This window comes from Equus przewalskii, chromosome 22 (genome assembly GCF_037783145.1).
Source record: "Equus przewalskii isolate Varuska chromosome 22, EquPr2, whole genome shotgun sequence".
Lineage (NCBI taxonomy): Eukaryota > Metazoa > Chordata > Mammalia > Perissodactyla > Equidae > Equus > Equus przewalskii.
In genome coordinates this window covers 50,395,434-50,415,086 of record NC_091852.1, presented here as the reverse complement: position 1 = coordinate 50,415,086, position 19,653 = coordinate 50,395,434, and the positions used below count along the sequence as shown (strand labels likewise).

At 39.1% G+C, this 19,653-nt stretch overlaps 2 long non-coding RNA genes across 2 annotated transcripts in view; one reads left to right on the top strand and one right to left on the bottom strand.

Moving 5' to 3' along the window:
- Window positions 1-1,577: 1,577 nt before the first annotated feature.
- Window positions 1,578-6,652, bottom strand: LOC139078667 (uncharacterized). Its single transcript, XR_011531688.1, has 2 exons — window positions 6,458-6,652; window positions 1,578-4,620 (listed from the first exon to the last, which is right to left on the bottom strand). It is a non-coding gene; the product is annotated as an uncharacterized lncRNA (long non-coding RNA).
- Window positions 6,653-12,524: 5,872 nt separating this feature from the next.
- LOC139078561 (uncharacterized) overlaps window positions 12,525-19,653 on the top strand; it is a 29,516-nt gene continuing 22,387 nt past the window's right edge. The window contains exon 1 of the long non-coding RNA XR_011531572.1: window positions 12,525-12,734. This is a non-coding gene — a long non-coding RNA (uncharacterized lncRNA). The remainder of the gene's footprint in view (window positions 12,735-19,653) is intronic.

Here is a 19,653-nt window from a genome sequence, read left to right as displayed (position 1 = left end):
ATATGAGACAAAATAATTTTTATATATGACTTTGTATCCAGAGATCTTGCTAAAGCCACTGTTTAATTACAATTTCTTGGAGATTCTGTTGCATTTCTATTTGAAAAAAGACAAAGCTTACACTATTATTTATCAAGACCTTTTATGAATTTAATTAAATTTTCTACAGTTAAAGTAACAACAGGTATTAGTGCAAAGATTACAAATTCACTGAAGGACAAAATAGTGTCCAGAAGCAAAGTGACACTTAAGACATTGCAATGAAGCAGAGAAGAATAGGCTTTGCAATAAATGGTGGTGGACCATCTAGATATCAGTATGGACAACAATAAATCTTGAACCTACCTCACCACAAAGAAAAGGCAATTACAGATAGATTGCAGATCTCAATGTAGAAAGCAAAAAAAAGAAGGAGAAGATTACTTTGATGGGCTTAGATTAGGTTAAGATTTCTTAATAAGGACACACAAAAATATTAACCATAAACGAAAAAATCAATAGATCATATCAAGTTCAAAGATTACATCAAAAAATCCACTTTATAAGACTGGGAAAAGTCAGGCTACAGGTGGAAGAAGATATTCGGAATGTATCTATCTGACAATGGAAAGAATACATAAACAAACCCTAAAATCAATAAGGAAAAGACAAACAACCAAATAGGAAATAGGCAAGAAAATGAAGAGGCACTTCACCAAAGAAGATATCTGAAGGCCAAGAAACATGAAAATGCACATTAGCTCACTTCTCCTCAAGAAAATGCAAATTAAAACCTCAGTGTAACACTGTAATTTAGCTAGCATCCTGGCTAAAATGGAAAGATTGACAATATGAAGTGTCCGCGAGGACATGGAATAATTGAAACTCATGTACACTGACAGTGGGAGTGTAAATTAGTACAACCTCATTGGAAAACTGTCTTGTAGCCTCTACTAGAGCTCATCACATGTACACCTTATGACTCTGCAACACCACATCCAACAGAAAGGCACACATGAGTTCAACAGAAGGTACGTAGGACAAGGATGCCCACAGCAGCGCTGTTTGTAATAGCCCCTGCACTGGAAACCACCCAAACGCCCATCAACAGTAGAATGGATAAATAAACTGGGTGTATTCACACAGTGGAATACTGTGCAACAATGAGAAGGGATGAACGACAATACACGCAACAGGATGGATGAATCTCCAAACATCACGTTGAGTGAAAAGCCAGGCACACAAGTGTATGATTCTGTATGATTCCATTTGTATAAACCAGGCTACGGTATTAACCATCAGAGTAGTGTTTACCCTAAGGGAAAAATGACTTGTGAAAGGAGGTGGGGGGTATCTTATGTGCCGATAAAGTTCTGTTACTTGATCTGGGGCTGGTTGCACAGATGTGTTCTTTTTGTGAAAATTCCTTGAGCTGTGTACTTGTGACTGTGAGCCTTTTGTGCATATGTGTCATACTTCATTCAGAAATTTTTAAATTAATCAATATAAATCAATGTATTAAAGATAATACATGATAAGGAGGTGGGTTTCATGCCAGGCCAACTGACTCATCTTTTGGAAAAAAACGTAAAGATGAATTGCTATATCATGATTTATTCCAAAATAAATTCCAAGTGGATCAACAATTTAAAGGCAACAGACAAAACCATGAAGGTCCTATCAGAAAACATTGCTGGTTTTTATGTCTCAGAATGGAGAAGGTTAAAATGGAAATATTTATAACATTGAAATCATAAAAATTCAAGCATTCCTGTAACTAAAGAATTTTTACATCTAAGTCAAAAGAATAACAAAAACAAGGGAAAGAGTGCACATGAGAGCCAAAAAGGTTACTTTCTGAATTTGTAAGGAGCTCATACACATCAGTAACAAAAAGACTGACAACTCAATAGAAAAATGAGAAATAAAAATGAACAGGGACTTTATGAAAAAAACACTAGAACAGGTGCCTACTTATATAAAAGATGGCTAGGATAGAATATAATGAAACAAATGAAAAATTACAACAACACTGTGCACACACTTTTGACTTTAGCATAATAGGAAAATTTTTAAAAGTTTATGTGATTCCCCACCTACCCCAAATAATCAAAATGATCTTGGAAAAGAAGAGCAAAGTTGGGGGGCTCATAGTCTCCAGTTTCAACACAGTGATCAACACTGTACAGTACTGGTGTCAGGGTCAATATATAGATCCATGGAATAAATTGAGAGTCCAGAAATAAACTTTCCTATTTACAGTTAGTTAATTTTTGACAAGGGGTCCAAGACCACTCAAGGAGGAAAGAACAGTCTCTTCATCAGCTGGTGCTGGAAGAACTGAATATCCATATGCAAAGGAAGGAATTTGGATCTTTATTTCACACAATATACAAAAATTAACTCAAAATAAGTTAAACGAGCTAAAACCATAAAAATTTAAATGAAGACATAGCGGTAAATTATCATGACCTCGGATTTGACAATGGTGTCCTAGATATGACACCAAAAGCTCAAGCCATGAAAGAAAAAACAGATAAATTGGAGTTCATCAAAATGAAAATTGAGAGAGCATCAACGAATCCCATCAAGGGAATGAAAAGACAACCCAGAAAAGGGGAGAAAATACTTTCCAAGCATATATCCAGTAAGAGTCTAGATCCAGACAATATGAAGAACTCCTAAAACTCAGCATCAAAAAACAGACTATCTAATTTAACAAATGGACAAAGGACTTGAATAGGCATTTCTCCACAGAAGATGTACAAATGGCCAACAAGTACATGGAAAGATACTCAACATATTAATCATTAGAGAAATACAGGTCTAAACTACAGTGAGAAATCACTTCACACCACTAGCATGGCCAAAATCAACAAAATGGAAAACAACAGGTGCTGAGGAGGATGTGAGGAAATTAGAACTCCTGGACATTGATGGTGGGTTGTAAGATGATGCAGTCACTGTGGAGAATATTTTGATGGTTCCTCAACAAGATAAACAGAGTTACCAGATGATCCAGCAATTCCACTCCTAGATGTGTTCCCAAAATAAGTGAAAACAAAATAATTCAAACAAAACCTGGTATACAACGGTTCGTAGCAGCACTGTTCACACTAGCCAAAAGATGGAAACAACTCAGTGCCCGTCAACTGATGAATGGATGAACACGGTGTGGTTTATCCAAACTGTGGGATATTATTAAACCCTAAAAAGAACTGAAATACTGATGTGTGCTAAAACATTCATAAACCTTGAAAAAATTGTGCTCAGTGAAGGAAGCCAGGTCTCATTTATATAAAATATCCATAATTGGCAACTCCACAGAGGCAGATGCATCTGTGGTCGCCAGGGACTGGAGGGAGGGAGGAAAAAAGAGGGACTATTAATGAGTAGGGGGTTTCCATTTGGGGTGATGAAAATGTTCTGAAACTAGAGAATGTTGATGGTTGCACAGTATCCTGAACATACTTAATGCACTGACTTTTAAACTGCAAAATGGTTAAAATGGTCCATTTTATGTAACGTGTATCTAGCACAATAAAAAATGAATGTGAGGGGCTAGGTTCTCTTAAGTGCTTTCAGCAACAGCATAATTTTACTAAAAGAAATTAGGCAATACTATCATATTTTTATGTACACACGTACTTTCAGATAGCAATTACACAAACAAATTTATCTTAAGGATGTATTTGATGAGACATGAATTCAAGTTTTCCCATTAAATCATTAATTCAGCATTAAAAAAAATTGGGGGCTGGCTCCATGGCATAGTGGTTAAGTTTGCTGCACTTGACTTCGGCAGCCCAGGTTCAGGGTTTCAGATCCCAGGCACAGACCTGCACCACTCATCAGCCATGCTGTGGTGGCGACCCACATATAAACTGGAGGAAGATTGGCACAGATGTTAGCTCAGGGCTAATCTTCCACTGCAGAAAAAAAAAAAAATGAATACCAATTGGCAATTGGGAGCTGTTTTTTAAAATCATGGCACAATTATATAATGATTGTTGTGTATGCTATTAAAAATAATATGGTAACTCTATCTGTGCTGATATAAGGAAACTTTTATAAGATGTATTATTAAAGGACAAAAGTGCAAAACATAGGGTATGGTCCCTTTGTGTAGATAAAAATCAATTTATTCCACAAAGATTTAACTGCTCACTCAGGGTACAGCAGCACTACTCCAAGTCCCTGAACATTCAGTGGTAACACCGTCTACGCAGTTGCTAGTCTGGAGAGCGTAGATCTCACAGGCAGGAGTGGGGCGGAAACTGCAGCCGGCTCTCTCAACATCGTGTCAGCCCCTTGAAGGAGGCCTTCCGAGGAGAGGCTGGGACACCTGTAACCCCTTCACGGACTCCCTTGCACCTAGCTCAGCATTGCGAAAGACCCGGGATGTGGAAGTCAGTTTTAGGAGGCCAGGGCCCTGTGCCTTTGGGAGAACAGTCTGGGGGTCTCGTCACTGCTGTGGCTCCAGTGGAGAACCCTGCGTCTGGTCTCTGCCCTCACCAGCCCCAGGTGGCAGTAGCAGTGGGATTTTCACCGACAGCTCCACGCGTGGTTAACCAGGTCTCTGGGTAGATGTCTTCTGGACACGAAACAACCAAACTGTGTTTTCTAAGCCTCTCTGAGATTCTGTAAACCAAAGCATACAAGGCAAAACAAAATCTCTTTTTTGCTTAAAAATGGTAACGTGAACTTTGTTGTCCACAACTGAAACCTAGCCAATACAGTAAATAAATATCTAACTAATGTATTTCAGATGGGGATTGGCACTAAGAAGAAACTAAAATGTGATATTGGAGCAAAGTATGGTTGGAAAACGTAATTTGGTGGGAGGTCCAGGAGGTGAGTCAGGACCAGAATGAAAAGAAGACGGTGGGGAGACGAATGGGGGATGCAGCTTCAGGTCAGAGGAAATGCAAGCCACTAAGGTGACGCATATTCCAGCAAGGGAAAGAAGGTCAGCCTGGCTGCAGCTGGGGGTGGGGGAGGAGAAATGGTATCAGAAGAGTTCCTCCACAGGGTAACGGGAGGAATGTATTAGGCGCTATTTATAAAGGTATGGCCCCGATTAAGGAAAACCAGAAACCGAGGTTGTGTAATGGTGGGGAACCACCCCATCCAAGGCCTCAGGGGCAAGGGCAGGGAGCAGGAGCCGGCAGAGCGGCCCTCAGGGGGCAAGGACAAAGACCCTCTCCTTGCCCAGACTCCTGGCAGTTGGGCCAGTTTAGCAAGAATGCTCCCACCCTTGATGGTGCCTCTTACACACTTCCATTTACTGACCGCTCCCCACCTGCCCCTTGGCTGTGAATCCCGCCTCGTTCTTGCTGTAGTAGGAGTTGGGCCTGATCTCTCTCCCCTGTTGCAATATTCTTCACACTATTGCAATAGCCCTGAAAACATCCTCCTGACCGTTTTTACAAGTGTCAGAATGACTCATTCTTTAACGGCATCTCTGCAGGGAAATTTCTGGGGGAATCAATTTCCCATTTCTCCTTCCTCCTGCTCCCTGTCGCCTGCCAGCCCTTCCCACTGGGGAAACACTCGTGGGAGCCAGAGTGCCGGGACCCTGTGGATGGCATGCATAGAGTCAGCTCCCAGGACACACAGCAGGATGGAGAGAAACGGCGGAGGGTGGGCATGAGGGGCCATTGGGAAAATCTCCGGTGCAATCTGCTCTTTTGCTCCTGGCCTCCTCTCTTGGTGTTGTCAGGACACACAAGGTCCCCTGGCTTACCTGGCCACTGCAGGGGATGTTGGCCATGACAGCCCCCTAGGTGGTTAACACCTAGAAGGTTAACCACCCTGAGGATTCTCCAGGTAGGGTAGAGGGTACGAAAGACGACAATTAATTAGTGTAAACACAGCTCCCCGTCTGACACTGGCCCCGAGGTCCAGATCCATGACCACAGTTCTCTTCTTTCATCAGTCAGTCTACACATCCCTTATTTTCTAAAGCAGAGGCTTTAAAAACCAGGAGCTAGAAAGTCCAAAAACAGGCGTAACTGCTCCATGGTGTTTGGAGTGGCTCCTGGAGGTGAGTTAGCGCACGCAGAGTGGAAAGGGGCGGCGGCTCCTGGGGCTGGCCGTGCTCTGGTTTCTGCCTTGAAAATCTACATGTTAAGTATAAACCAACAATATTCCAGAAAAATATCTCTGGTTAGAGTGCATCGAGTAATATTTGCTGTACATTAAAGACCAGCACTTCACTCAGACGAAAAGCTCCAGTGATCAGATTCAGGAGGCTGTTCTGCATTCCCTCGATTTCATTAAATCTCACAAAATTTAAACAAAGGCTGCATTTGCCTCCTTGCCTCGGCAGAAGCCATCTCCTCCTCTAGGACTCTGGCCATCGAGATTTCACACACAAGACCACGATTTCTCTCAGAAAAGCGGAGCTCTGAATCTTAACAAACATTTCTAAATTAATTTAAGACTCAATATCTGTGTCGTCTAACATAAAGCATACCTTATGATCCATTCGCTTTTCTTGGAAACAACTGGTAAGCGTATTTTTGAACAAATGCTAGGTGTTATATACATCTGCTTTTCTCTATCTCAGCATCAAAACTATGATCACCGTTCTCCTGCCCCATCCTGTCTTTGCTCTTAGTTCAATGGTTGCATTAATGTGTCTCTGTTGACACTCCGCAGACAAACACCCATTACATCAGGACATTTTCAGGAGATTTTTTTTTCTCTCCCCAGGATTATCAAAGGGAGGTGTTTTTCTCTGCCTATCCCACAAATGTTTTGGAAAGATTAAAATGCCAAAGGCCCAGGGAACAAAAGTCACTTAGAGCAAACACAGCCTGGCATAATACGTTCCATGTTGTAAGACTTACGTGTTTATTTAGAGTAAACGAAAAAGAGACAGGCTGCTAACGTTGCCTCTTTAAAGCTTTTGTGCTACTTTCAGAGACCTACAATACTTGCAGTTGGAAGTTATTTACTGTCAAAACCTTAAATACGTATTAACATTCTCTACAAACTTTCTGATAATACAAAGCAATTTTGTTACAACTCATAGTATCAATTCAGAAAGCTACGTCGCATATTCAACACTATATGCACTTATTGTGTGTGTGTTTGAATTCTCTATTCGGTTCCCTGAATTATTTATTTATTCCAGCCTTATATTTATAGTCTTATTTCTTTATATGTGTCATGATATGCTGTGCTATCTGCTGAGCAGGCACCCCTTATTTTTCTTTCCTCATTATTTATTTTGCTAATCTTCTATATTTTCTCCTTCATGTGAACTTTAAAAGGAGCTTGTCAAGTTCCATAAAAATGTTCTTGGAATTTTGATTAGGATTACATTCAACTTATCAGTTTGGGGAGCACTGCCAGATTCAGTGTACCCTGCAGAAATGTGATCATTTTCCTCATGTATTTATATCTTTTTTACGTCTCAGATAAGATTTTTCTGGTTTTTTTCGTATAGTTACAGATGAACCACCATCATCAAACTCCGTCGACTGCGTTGATGACCTTTTCTCCCGTGGTGTAGACCAGCTTTGGCCCTGGGAAGCAGGCCTTCCTCAGAGGCCGCAGCGCGCGCTCCCCAGCCGGACCTGGAGCTCTTCCAGGGGCGTTCTTGGATCCCCTTTACAACTTCTCTTAAGACGTTTTCCCACTTGAGCTAATTTGGGTCATATTATTTTCTGGAAAGTGTAACTAGATCTCCACATCCATTGGCCCAAGTCCTTCACAATGGTCTCTGAGGGCCTGTGCCTCCCTCGGGGCCAATTCCTGCAGCCCATGCTCCGCCCAGCCCTTCTCCCGGATGCCGCCTGGCTTCTGGAGTCCTGGGACGGTACTGGGAGCTGAAAACTATTTGTTGACATTACAGAAGGAGCTGACAATGGAACATCTCAGATGGCCCCAGACGTCTTCCCTGCTGTGACAGCTCCACACACAGTCTGTTCAGCCTCCCTGGGAGCAGAGGAACACCCCCCACCCCAACCCCGTGACCCTCCTCCTCCTGCCCTCTCTGGACTAGCTCTCGGGGACTCTGTGTAGGATCCAGGCGACACATCCCTGTTCTTCCATCTCACTGTCTCTCTGCCAGCTGAGAAGAGGGGGCAAATTGTCCACCACCCCAAAGGCTGTCCCCACCCCATGCCCAGCACGAAGGCTCTCATCAGCCAAGAAATGTCAGAGTGTATGCAGAGGAGCAGCTGCAAGCCAAGGCAAGGGTCTGCAGGCATAACCCGCCAAGCTAATAATACAAACAACCGCAGTGGCTTCTGTTTATCACCAACAGGCAGGGCACCACTTATTTCATGCTGGTGTCACTCTTTAATTCTCACAACAACCATACAGTGTGACACTTTTCTTATCTCCATTTTATGGCTGAAGAAGCAAAAGCTCAGAGAGGTTAAACAACTTTGCTAAGGCCACACAGCTAATAAGAAGCAGCACCAGCAGTCTAACCATTGGGCAAAACTAATTTCTGACTTTTAGACTTGAAACAAAGAGCCTACAGATTAAAAAGAAAAATTTCAAGTCTATAACTTAATAAGTGTCATTTACAAAGCTTCTCGTTCCTCCATAGCGGGAAGTGAGAGAAAGTGTGAATGTTAGTTACGTCGTGAATGTCACCGGGCAGACAGCCTTGCTAGTGTTCCGTGGGTGTTTGAGAAAGCACTTCTTTATGTCAATGCCCAGTGATAGTGAGCATACGGGGAACTGTCAGCCTATCGTTCTGCACGAAAGCAATAAATATTCAGTAGTTTTCTACAAAAAATCTGTAGTTGGTCTATGGTTTCAAAAATCAATTTTTTTCCTAGGTAAAACAGGAAGAGATTTCCAATTATATTTTGTGAACAAGAAAGCCACTGAAACAAAGCAGATGCGGCCCACGCAGCCAATGGTTTGGTTTCAAGAAGGCAGAGAACAAGGAGAGAGAGATGAATAAGGAATAGCCCGTGTCTCTGCCACCCCTTTCCTGGGGGCCTCCCGGCTACCCCAGCCCACAGCTGAGATGTCCAGATCCTCTCCACAGGGAAGTTAAGAATGCGGCTCTGGCATCTGGTTGCCTGGGTTCGAATTGGGCATACCCTCGTGGTGCACCTCGCCTGAGTAACTTCTGCATCTTTGAAAAGCGGAAAATGATGACATCTTCCTCGCAGCATCACTGTGAGAATTCAGTGTGGTGATACCCAGGAAGCACTTAGTCTTGTGCCTAGCATACAGCCACAGCTCAAGTTATAGGAGCAATTATCTGTTTCTAATAATCACTAATCAGGTCGGGATGGAAACCAGAGGGATTCAGCTCTACAAAGACTTGGATGGAGTCTTCCAGCCCAGACAGGCATTGGGTTTCCAAGCAGATGAGGGCAGCCGTAGGATGGAACCCAATTCAAATGCTCTGACATAGAAGGCGGACTGTCCCCTGATATTAGCATGCTTTGGAAAGGGGGATTCCCACCTTACCAACGCTTGTCAACCCCCAGAGCCCCAGCCTGTCATCTCTGTCCTCTCTGAGTCTTTCCCCTTGTCACCTTCGTCTCTCTAGATGACTTCTCCTTCAGGAAGGACCTTGACAGCCGGCAGCTCCCAGATCCCCCATCTCAGGCTTGAAGCCTCCTCTCTCCCCAGCGCAGACGGAGAGGTCCTGGGAAGGTCACAGATGGCCTCACACGTCTCACATCCACTTCTGGGGTGAATCCCCTTTCAGGAGAAGGAGAAATGGAATGAGGGAACACAGCAATACGTGAATGCCCATCAAATACATCCGATGAAAAATGTGGCTCGATTTGGCACATTAGTATGTCTGAGTCTATAGACGCCCTCGGAAAGAATTTCAATAATTATAACCATAAATTTAAAAAGCGATCTGCTGGGTCTGGAGAGACTGCCATGTTGTTTTTCTCAGAAAGTCGTTTTCTCATGAGAAGCAACGGCATATTTGAGACAGGGGAAAGAACTAACAACAAGGAATGTATGAAACGACAATGAATAAAAATAGATTTACAAGGATCACTCAAGGGAAGTGTTTTCACCGCTAGTAACTTATAAGCTGTCTGATAATTCACCTCACAGTTTTCTTGTAGAATTCTGTGTCCAGGTGAGGATTCCTCACTCCAAGATCAGCTCAGGTGAGGATCTCAGCACGTAGAAAATTGACTTCCCCTCCTGCTTGGGGACGCTGACGAGTCCTCTCCAAAAGGCCGGCACGGAATCCAAGCATGAGAGCCACGCTGGGCAAACGAGGTTTGTCTGCACGTCCGTCCCCACTGAGCCTGGCAGGGGATGGCAAGTGCCTCGGGCAGGAAGCAGCACTCGGAGACACTAATTAACAGTGACAGCCATGACGATGGCTTTTTTCCCAAAATCTATTTGAAGACACAAAAGGGAACCCAGCCCTCGGGAGAGAAGAATGTCTGTGATGACTTTCAAGAGGTAATTCAATGAGTGTCGGGACACGTTGCTCCTTAGCATTCAGTGATTAAAAACGTCACCGATGACTCTGCATTTTCTCATTTTCACTCAGGCGACGAAATAAGCTTTCGTGCTAGAGTAATTCACTTAGAGTCAAGCAGACAGCTCAATGATGTTGGCCACCGTAGGATGCCAAAGAAGTCTGATTTTGAAGGCTTTTAACATTTTAAACCCTTTTAAGGAAGTTCAGGCCTAATGATAATGAGCCATTTTTGTGACTTTTTAAAATATACTGTATTTTGAACTTGATTAAAAAGTAACTTAATAATAGCAATTATCCTATCTAGTGTTAGATGGTGGTTGGGTAGAAACCCCTATTTCAGCTATTTTTGGAAGGAGAGGTGAGCTCGATATTCAATAATCAAATGACTCAAGATGACTGTTGGTTAGTTCATTTAATACTTAGGCTGCTCTCTTTTGTTCAAAAACTGTCACCCACTCTGAGCATCATACATTTGCCATGAGAGGAGTCTGTACATCCAGCAAGAAGCAGTGGCCAGGGCCTGCCATTGAGGACCTTGAAATGTTTCTTCCCAGTTGCATTCATCGGCACCATAACATCTTGTAACCTGCCTTCATCAACTGGGTCCTTTCTTAACGAAGATGCGGAAATACTAACAGTGCTCTTCTCTACAGGACAGAGCAACTTGTCTTATTTCCCTTAGGAGACAAAAGAAGAAAGGCATTTTTTAAAAAGCTTAAAGTTTGGGGACTGTCTCCCACGTCTGCTCTCTTCATAGCCAGATTCTAATTTCTCAGCCTTATGGGAAACCTAGATACTGGATGGAAGGTCAAAGGCTCCAGAACTTTCTGGATTCCTGATTTTGCACACTACTCACCCTCAGAGAGGTAATGTTTCCTCCTGGTGCAGATATGAGTGTGAATGCAGTAAAGTTGTATTTTCCTCCAGAGTTAATAATATGAAGGACATACTACTACACACTAATTGTAAAGACCTGCCAGTTGGTGGATTTGATGCCGCGTAAACAGCAGGTGGGATCATGAGTATTGGAGAGGAAGATGATTTTGTTGGTTTGAAGGTCAGTTTGAGAGAGTCCTCAGAGGTTGGATGCACATCACGATATTATTCACATCAAAACTTGAGAAAGAACTAAAAAAAGCGATGAGTGATAAACGGAGAGAGAGAGTCTCTGTGGAGACCGGCCAGAGGGTGGATCTGTGATTTTATTAGATTCAAGGGTCTTGATACTTCCTGCTCTGATGGGTGGGTGCCTCCCCACAGGAAATTGGCTTTGATGCCTTTTAATTCTTAGAATGAAAAAAACATTACAGAAAAAAATTGTTTGGAAAGTTTAAGAATTTATAAGATTTTAATACCAAGAAATAATTTGATTGACTTTTTAAAAATCTGAATTAACTCCTCTCTTGAAACAGTCTGTTGTTTTGGCCTCAGTAATGGTGACAACTGGTAATCATCCAGAATATGTTTTTCCCAAGCATTTTGATATAAGAACTCCATTCTAGAATGAAAAAAAGCAATGGAAAGAATATATGGTGACCAAAAACTGCTATGATTTCAGTAAGACAGTAACTAGATGTGCTACTATTTCTGAAAAAAAAAAAAAGAGGACATGAATGTGTGAAAAATGTTATTTATATAGTCTGCAGACAATGCTTACTGAGATTTCATGTGGATCGGTGGACATTTGATCATTTTTCTGAGGATGCCAGGGCTCTCTGGTTCATAGAGTGGGAGCCATTTCTTTTGGGTGCTTGTTCCCAACAAACACAATAAAATGTGATGGTTTCGTGAAGATACCTGGCAATTTGGCTTTCATCATATTTAAGAATAAATGATAGGTACTTGGTATTCAGGTTTATCCAGGGTAGGTTTTGCACGTTTTCCTCAATGGAAGCTGACAAAGGAAGGAGAAAATGAGGAAAAAGAAGCAGAACTCCCTTCTTGGCACGTGAGCTATCATACCACAGATCCTGTCATTCCACGCAGACGTGATAGCTGGCTGGCTGTTCGCCAGACTTGCTTCCCGTTAAGCATGCAGCTAGTTTCTATTTTCATTCTTCCTCTGCGATCTTAGGTGGCCATGTGGCTGTGTTCTAGAAAACACAACGTGAGTAGAAGTGCTGTGTGCTCCTTCCAGGCCCAGTTCTTCAAGCTGTTTTCCCTTCCAGCTGGCTGGAATGGAGACATCATGGAGTGTGACCTTGAAAACCACAGACTGAAAACAGCAGAGCCAGCAGCGGAAAGAGACTGGGTCCCTGAATGACCACTTGGAGAGGACCTACCCACCAATCAAGAGCACCGACTTGGAAATTCTGTGAGTGAGAGATAGGTTTTTACTGTATTTGAGACAGTCTATGTTTCGACTTTTGTTATGATTGTGACTTTATGCACTATGTGATAAATACCGAATTACTCTGAACCAGTGACGACTCCAAGTCTTTATGATTCTGTGAGGTGGACTAAGGAATGATGCTACCTTCTCCTGCCTATCTTCCGTGTAAAATTTGCACAGTCTCTAGGTACCATGAGTATATATTCTGTGTGAAGTGTAATATGCATATCTTTTACATATGTTAGCTGACGTATTTTTAAATATTTTTATTGAGGGAAAATTTATGTATAGGGAAAGGGACAAGAATTAAGCATATAATTCAACGAGTTTTTATTAAATGTTTCTGCTCGTATAACCAACATCTTCATCAAAATGAGGAACATCTCCATATCCCGCAAAGTTCTCACGTGCCCCTGTCCAGCCGACCCCAAGCCAGCACTCCTCCCATAGGCAAATGCTACGGATTTCTATCACTGTAGATTCGTTTCTGCCTGCTTTTGAATTTCCCATGAATGGAATTATGCTAATATACTCTAATGCATTTTGGGTTTCTTTTGCATAGTGTGATGTTTTTGAGTTTTATCCATGTTGTGTGTATCAGTAGTTCATTCTTTTGTATAGTTATGGAGATACATTCTGAGAATGTGTCATTAAGGAATTTTGCCTTTGTTCAGACATCGTAAAGTGTACTCACACAAAGCTGGCTGGTATAGCCTGGTACACACCTAGGCTATGTGATATGGGCCCAGCGTTGTTTAAGCAGTCCATCGTTGACCGGAAAGTCATTATGTGGCACATGACTGTATCACTGAGTGATATTCCATTACGGTGAATATATGCCACAAGAATTTAATCATCCTTCTATTGAAGGAAATATGTGTTGTTTTTAACACCTTGGAGCTATTAGAAACATGCTTGTACAAGTATTTTTTTTTTGACCATGTATTTTTATTTCTCTTGGGTTTGAGATAGAGCAAACAAAATGTTTGCTTTTCCCCAAGTCATGAAGATATACTCTTCTGTTTTCCTTAGCAAGTTTATAGATTACTTTTAAATTTAGGAATATTACAGGTCTCAAATTAATTTTTATGTATGGTATGAGATGGGATCAAAATTTATTTTATCCTAAAAATTTATGTGGTTGGTCCATGACCTTTGTTTAAAAACGTATCTTTCTCTATTGAATGTCCTTAGCATATTTGTCAAAAAATAATTGTGCACAAATGTGAGAGTCTATTTCTAGACTTTATATTTTGTGTAATTTAACGTTTTGCCTCTGCTTACCCCAGTACCAGACTATCTTGATTACTAAAACTTTATAGTTAGCCTTTAAATCAGAGAGTATAAGTCCTCCAATTTTGTGCTTATTTTTCAGAATTTCTTTGGATATTTTAGATCCTTTGCATTTCTATACACACTTTACAATCAACTTCTCAGTTTCTAGCAAAGTAAAAGCCTATTGCGATTTTAGTTGGGTTGCATAAAATCTCTACAGCTTTAGGAGATAACTGGAATGTTAACAATATTGTGTATTCTCATCCACAAACTTAGCAAATCTTTCCAGTTATTTCAATATTCTATAAATTCTCTCTGCAATGATTTTTGGTTCTTACTGTATAAGTTCTGTGTATCTTCCAGTAAATTCATTCCTATTTTATATTTTTGATATAAAATGGTAAATAAAATTTTTTATTTTATTCTCCAAATTTTTGTCACCAACATATAAAATACTCATAATTTTATATCCTGTGACCTCATATTCTATGACCTTGAAAATTTTATTTATTCACTTTCACATTTTTATAAATTTCTTAAGACAGTTTTCTTATGTACAAAATCATTCTCTGCAGTTAAAGAACATTTTATTTCTTCCTTTCTCATCTTTACACCTTTTATTATTTTTTAAGCTTATTTCATTGGCTAGGATCTCCTGTAAAATGTTCAGTAGAAGACAACAGTGGTCATCTTTGCCTTGTTTCAATCTTAAGGGAAAAGAGTTCAATTTATCAACACTAATTATCACGTAAACTGTAAGATTTTACAAATGCACCTTGACAAATGAAAGAACTCCCCTTCAATTCCTGGTTAGCTGGAATCTTTTTCTATGACTTTTCATTGAATTTCATCACATGCGTTCTCTTCATCTATCGAGATGACCATCTGTTGTTTTGCTTTATTTAGTTAATGTAACAAATTACATTATTAGTCTTTAAATTTTAAACCAAACTTAAATTCCTGGAGTAAACCCTAAACATATGTTTAATCTTAAGTAGGCATACAGATAGACAGACAGATGGATGGATGGATTTGATTTGCTAATATTTTGTTCATGAGGGATATTGTCCTGTAATTTTCTTCTTTTGAAATTTACTTTCAAGATTTGGAATTATTTTTGGCCTCATAAAATGTTTATGTGCTACTTCTGCTATTTTCTAAATAGTTTCTCTAAGTTTAGTACTATTTCTTCCTTAAATATCAAAATTTGCTAGTAAAAACATCTAGTCTAAAGTTTACTCATGAAAACATTTTTAATTATGAAGTGCCATTTTTTTAAAAAAATAAAAGTCTATCCAATTTACCTATTCGTTTTGCATCCATTTTGGTGATTTGTGCAAGGAATTTGTTTTCATCTAAGATTTTTAACTCACTGGCTGAGATTTGATTTTATAACAATGTTCATAATAGTCCACCGTATATTTAATGTCTATAGGATCTGTTATGATGTTCCCTCTTTCACTCCTGATAGTAGTAATTTATGTTGTATTTTCAATTTCTTTGTTTTCTGCTCATATGATTATGTTTCCCTCCTTCTCTTCTCCTTTGATATAATCTCCTTTTCTTTTTCTATTGTTTCTATTGAGTTAGAAACTTAGGTTATTGATTTAACATTTTTTTGTTTTCTAATACAGGCTTTTAAAGCAATACATATCCTTTTAAGTACTGATTTAGCTACATCTCAAAATTTTTACATGTTTTCACTGTCATTCAATTCAACATATTTTCTAATTTCCACTGTAATTTCTTATTTGATTGATTGGTTCTGTATAAGTATGTAACTTAATTTCTAAATACTTGGGGCGGTTCTGTATATCTCATTGCCACTGGCTTTTAAATGTTCTGTAATATACCAATCTTGAGATTTTGTGACACTTATTTCATGGCCCAGCATATAGCCTATCTGGTGAATGTAACATGTGTTCTTGAAAAGAATGTATATTCTACTACTCTTAGTGAAACATTCCATAAATTTCAGCTAGGTCTAGTTGGTTGTGTTAGTCACATGATAAATACTTTAACTCTTTTTCATTATTTGATCCATCTATTACTGACAGAAGAGTATTGAAATCTCTTAATTATGATTATGAATTTTCTATTTCTTCTTTGGCTCTATCAATATTTTCTTCATGTATTTGGAAGTTGTACTATTATGTGCAAAAACATTTAGGATTTTTATATCTTCCTTGTGAATTGACCCCTTTCTCATAAGAAATATCCTTTTTCACCTCTGGTAATGTTCCTTGTTTTGAAATTAATATCAGTAATATTAATAGGATCACAGAAGCAATTTTGTGCTTTTAACTCCAGGTTAAATTTTTTCCATCATTTTATTTTCAAACTATTTGTGTTTTTATATTTAAAGTGTGACTCTTGTACAGAGAGCATATAATTGGGTCTCAAATTTTTTTAATCTAGTCTCACAATCTTGACTTCTTATTTGGAGGGATTAGCCTGAATTGTTTTCATGTAGTTATTGACATAGTTGTGATTTCATTTGATTTCTGCCCATTTGTTTGTCTTCCATTATTATTTTCACTTTTTAGCTTTCTTTTTGGTTAATATTTAATATTCCACTTATTTCTTCTTTAATTTTTAAGATGTGCTTCTTTGAATATTACATAGTTGATGCCCAAGGAGTTACTATGAATCTTTAATTTACCACAGCCTACTTTTGATTAATATTGTATCACTTAACTTAAAATATAAGAACCTTACAAAAATATAACTTAATTTACCCCTATTCTTTGCATTATTGATGTCATATATTTTACTTCTCTAGAAGTTCTAAAACTCAAAATTCAATGCTATAGTTGCTTTAAATAAGCAGTTGATTTTAAAGAAATTGTTTAAAAGAAGAAAAAAGATAACCAGTCACATTTGCCTACATATTTACCATTTTCATGACTCTTTGCTTATTCGTATAAATAAGAGTTTTCAATCTGGTAAAAATCCTTCCTTGGGAAGAACTTCTTCAGTATTCCATGTAGTTCATCTCTGCAGGTCACAGATTGTCTCAGCTGTTGTTTGTGTGAAAACATCTTTACTCGTCCCTCATTTTTGAAGAGTCTTTTGCAAGAAACAGAATTGGCAGCTGTTCTTTTCTCAGCACTTGAAGTTCCATTGTCTTCTGGCCTTCATTATTTCTAATAACGGGGGAGCCATCATTCTCAGCAATACTACCCAACGTGCACTGTGCATTTTCTTTTTGTGCTGCATTTAGGATTTGTTTTTTTAATCTTTATTTTTTAGCTGTTTGTGGCATGCCTAGTTGATTTTCTCTGGATATATCTTGCCTAGGGTGGCTAAAATTCTTTTATATTTAGGGTGATGGTTTTTAGCAAATGTGGGATTTTTTTAACCATTATTTCTTAAAACAATTTTTTCATCCCCATTCTCTCTTTTTCCTCTTCTATGATTTTAATTACAGGTATGTTAAATTACTTAATATTGTCTTGCAGGTCATTGAGGTTCTGTTCATGTGTTAAAAACACTTTTTTCTTTCTGTGTACTTCAATTTAGATAATTTCTGTTGGTCTGTCTTTGAGTTTATGGACCCGTTTTCCTGCAGTATGCTATCTTCTATTAAGCTTGATCAATTTTTTTTCTTTATTTAAAATATATGCTTTGAAATTCTAGCTTTTCCATTCAGTTCTTTTTAAAAGTTTCTATTTCTCTGCTATGGATTCCCAAATGTTCATTCATTATATCCATCTATTTCTTTAAATCCTTGAACATTATTTATAATAACCATCTGAAAGTCTTTGAATACTAATTTCAATTTGTGGTTCATCACAGCATATTTTAATGTTGGCTTCCTTTCCTCTAAGTTATGGCTCACATTTTCCTGAGTTTTGCATGTACAGTCATTGTTTTTTGTGTGCAATATATTGTGATTCATACATTATAGGTAGTCTGGATTACTCCATCTCTATTTAAAGCATGTTCTGATTTATGTCTTGCTTCATGTCATTATTGTTCTACAAAATAGTTAAATTATTAGCATATTCTATAGTTCTTTTCAGGCTTCAGTTTATGATTTGTTGTGGTGGGATTCTTTTAGTTTTTTCTCCATTCCTAGGGTGTAGCTTTTATTCCAGATCATGGTTCTTACTCTTAAAGTGTCACACATCTTGGCGATCAGTTAAATGTCTAAGGTGCCCAGCAAGATCTCTTCATCCTAGGTGGGCAATGTTCCCCAACATCTACCAGCCATGCACAGTCTCTGGCACTATCGTTCAGCTCTCAGCCTGGTAGAACCACTCATCCTTAGGCATCACAGTGTTTTGCCCTGTGCATGCACACCAAAGCTCTCCACAAGAACTCACTGAGAACTCTCTTGAAGACTTCTAGATACCTCACCATGCAGCTCCTTCTTCTCCAGTTCCCTGTCCTCTAATTGCAGCCACTGCAGCAACCCAAATTTTAACGTCTACCTTCTCAGTTGAGCAAGACCACCAATCAGTGTTTGCACCACCTCATTCCATAATTTCACAGGGCCTCTAGGAAGTGGGTAGAAATGAACCTGGGTCTCACCTTTTATTTTCTTCTCTGTATTCCAATTCCTGAAGAGCATTGCTTCACATATTTTGCCTAGTCTTAAGGTTACCGCTTGTTGACGGAAGGCAGAAGTCTCTTCTCTTTTGTTATTTTTTTCTCACCTAAACAAGTTTTGTAAAAATGCATGGCTCCCCAATGCCACCCACATTTTCCTAGGTTGCCTTCCCTTTCCAGCCTTCTTTTTGAGACTCATTGGGAAGCTGGATTCGATCACTGTCTCAGCCATATTCATTCAGTAGAATATGCTATTATGATTCTGTTAGGAATATACTTCCTAACTCATTCTATGAGGCCAACAATACCCTAATACCAAAACCAGACAAAGGCATTACAAGAAAAGAAAACTACAACTCACTACCTCTCATGAACATATGTGCAAAAATCCTCAAAAAAATATTAGCAAGTTGAATCCAAAAATGTATGAAAAGAATTATACACCATGACTAAATAGGGTTTATCCCAGGTGTGCAAGGCTGGGCAGCATTCAAAAGTCAACTAATGTTATCTATCACATCAATAGACCAAAAATGAAAAATCACATGATCATATCAATAGATATCCCCCAAAAACTTGACAAAATCCAACACCCATTCATGATTTAAAAAAAAATGCTCAGAAAAATAGGCATAGAGAGGAACTCTCTTAACTTGATAAAGGCTATCTACAAAAATCCTATAGCTAACATCATACTCAATGGTGAGAAATTTGAAGCTTTCCCACTAAACTCAGGTACAAGACAAGAATATCCCCTCTCACTACTCATTTCCAATGTCATACTAGAAGTCTTTGCTAATGCAACAAGGAAGTAAAAGGTATACAGGTTGAAAGGAAGACGTAAGACTGTCTTTGTTCACAGATGACATGATTGTCTGTGTAGAAAATCTGAAAAAGTCAACAAAACCCTCCTGAAACTAATAAGCAATAATAGCAAGGTTGCAGGATGCAAGGTTAATGTATGAAAGTCAATCACTGATCTATCTACCACCAATGAACAAATAGAACTCAAAACTAAAAACACAATACCATTTACATTAGCCTCACAAAAATTAAAATACTTAGGTATAGA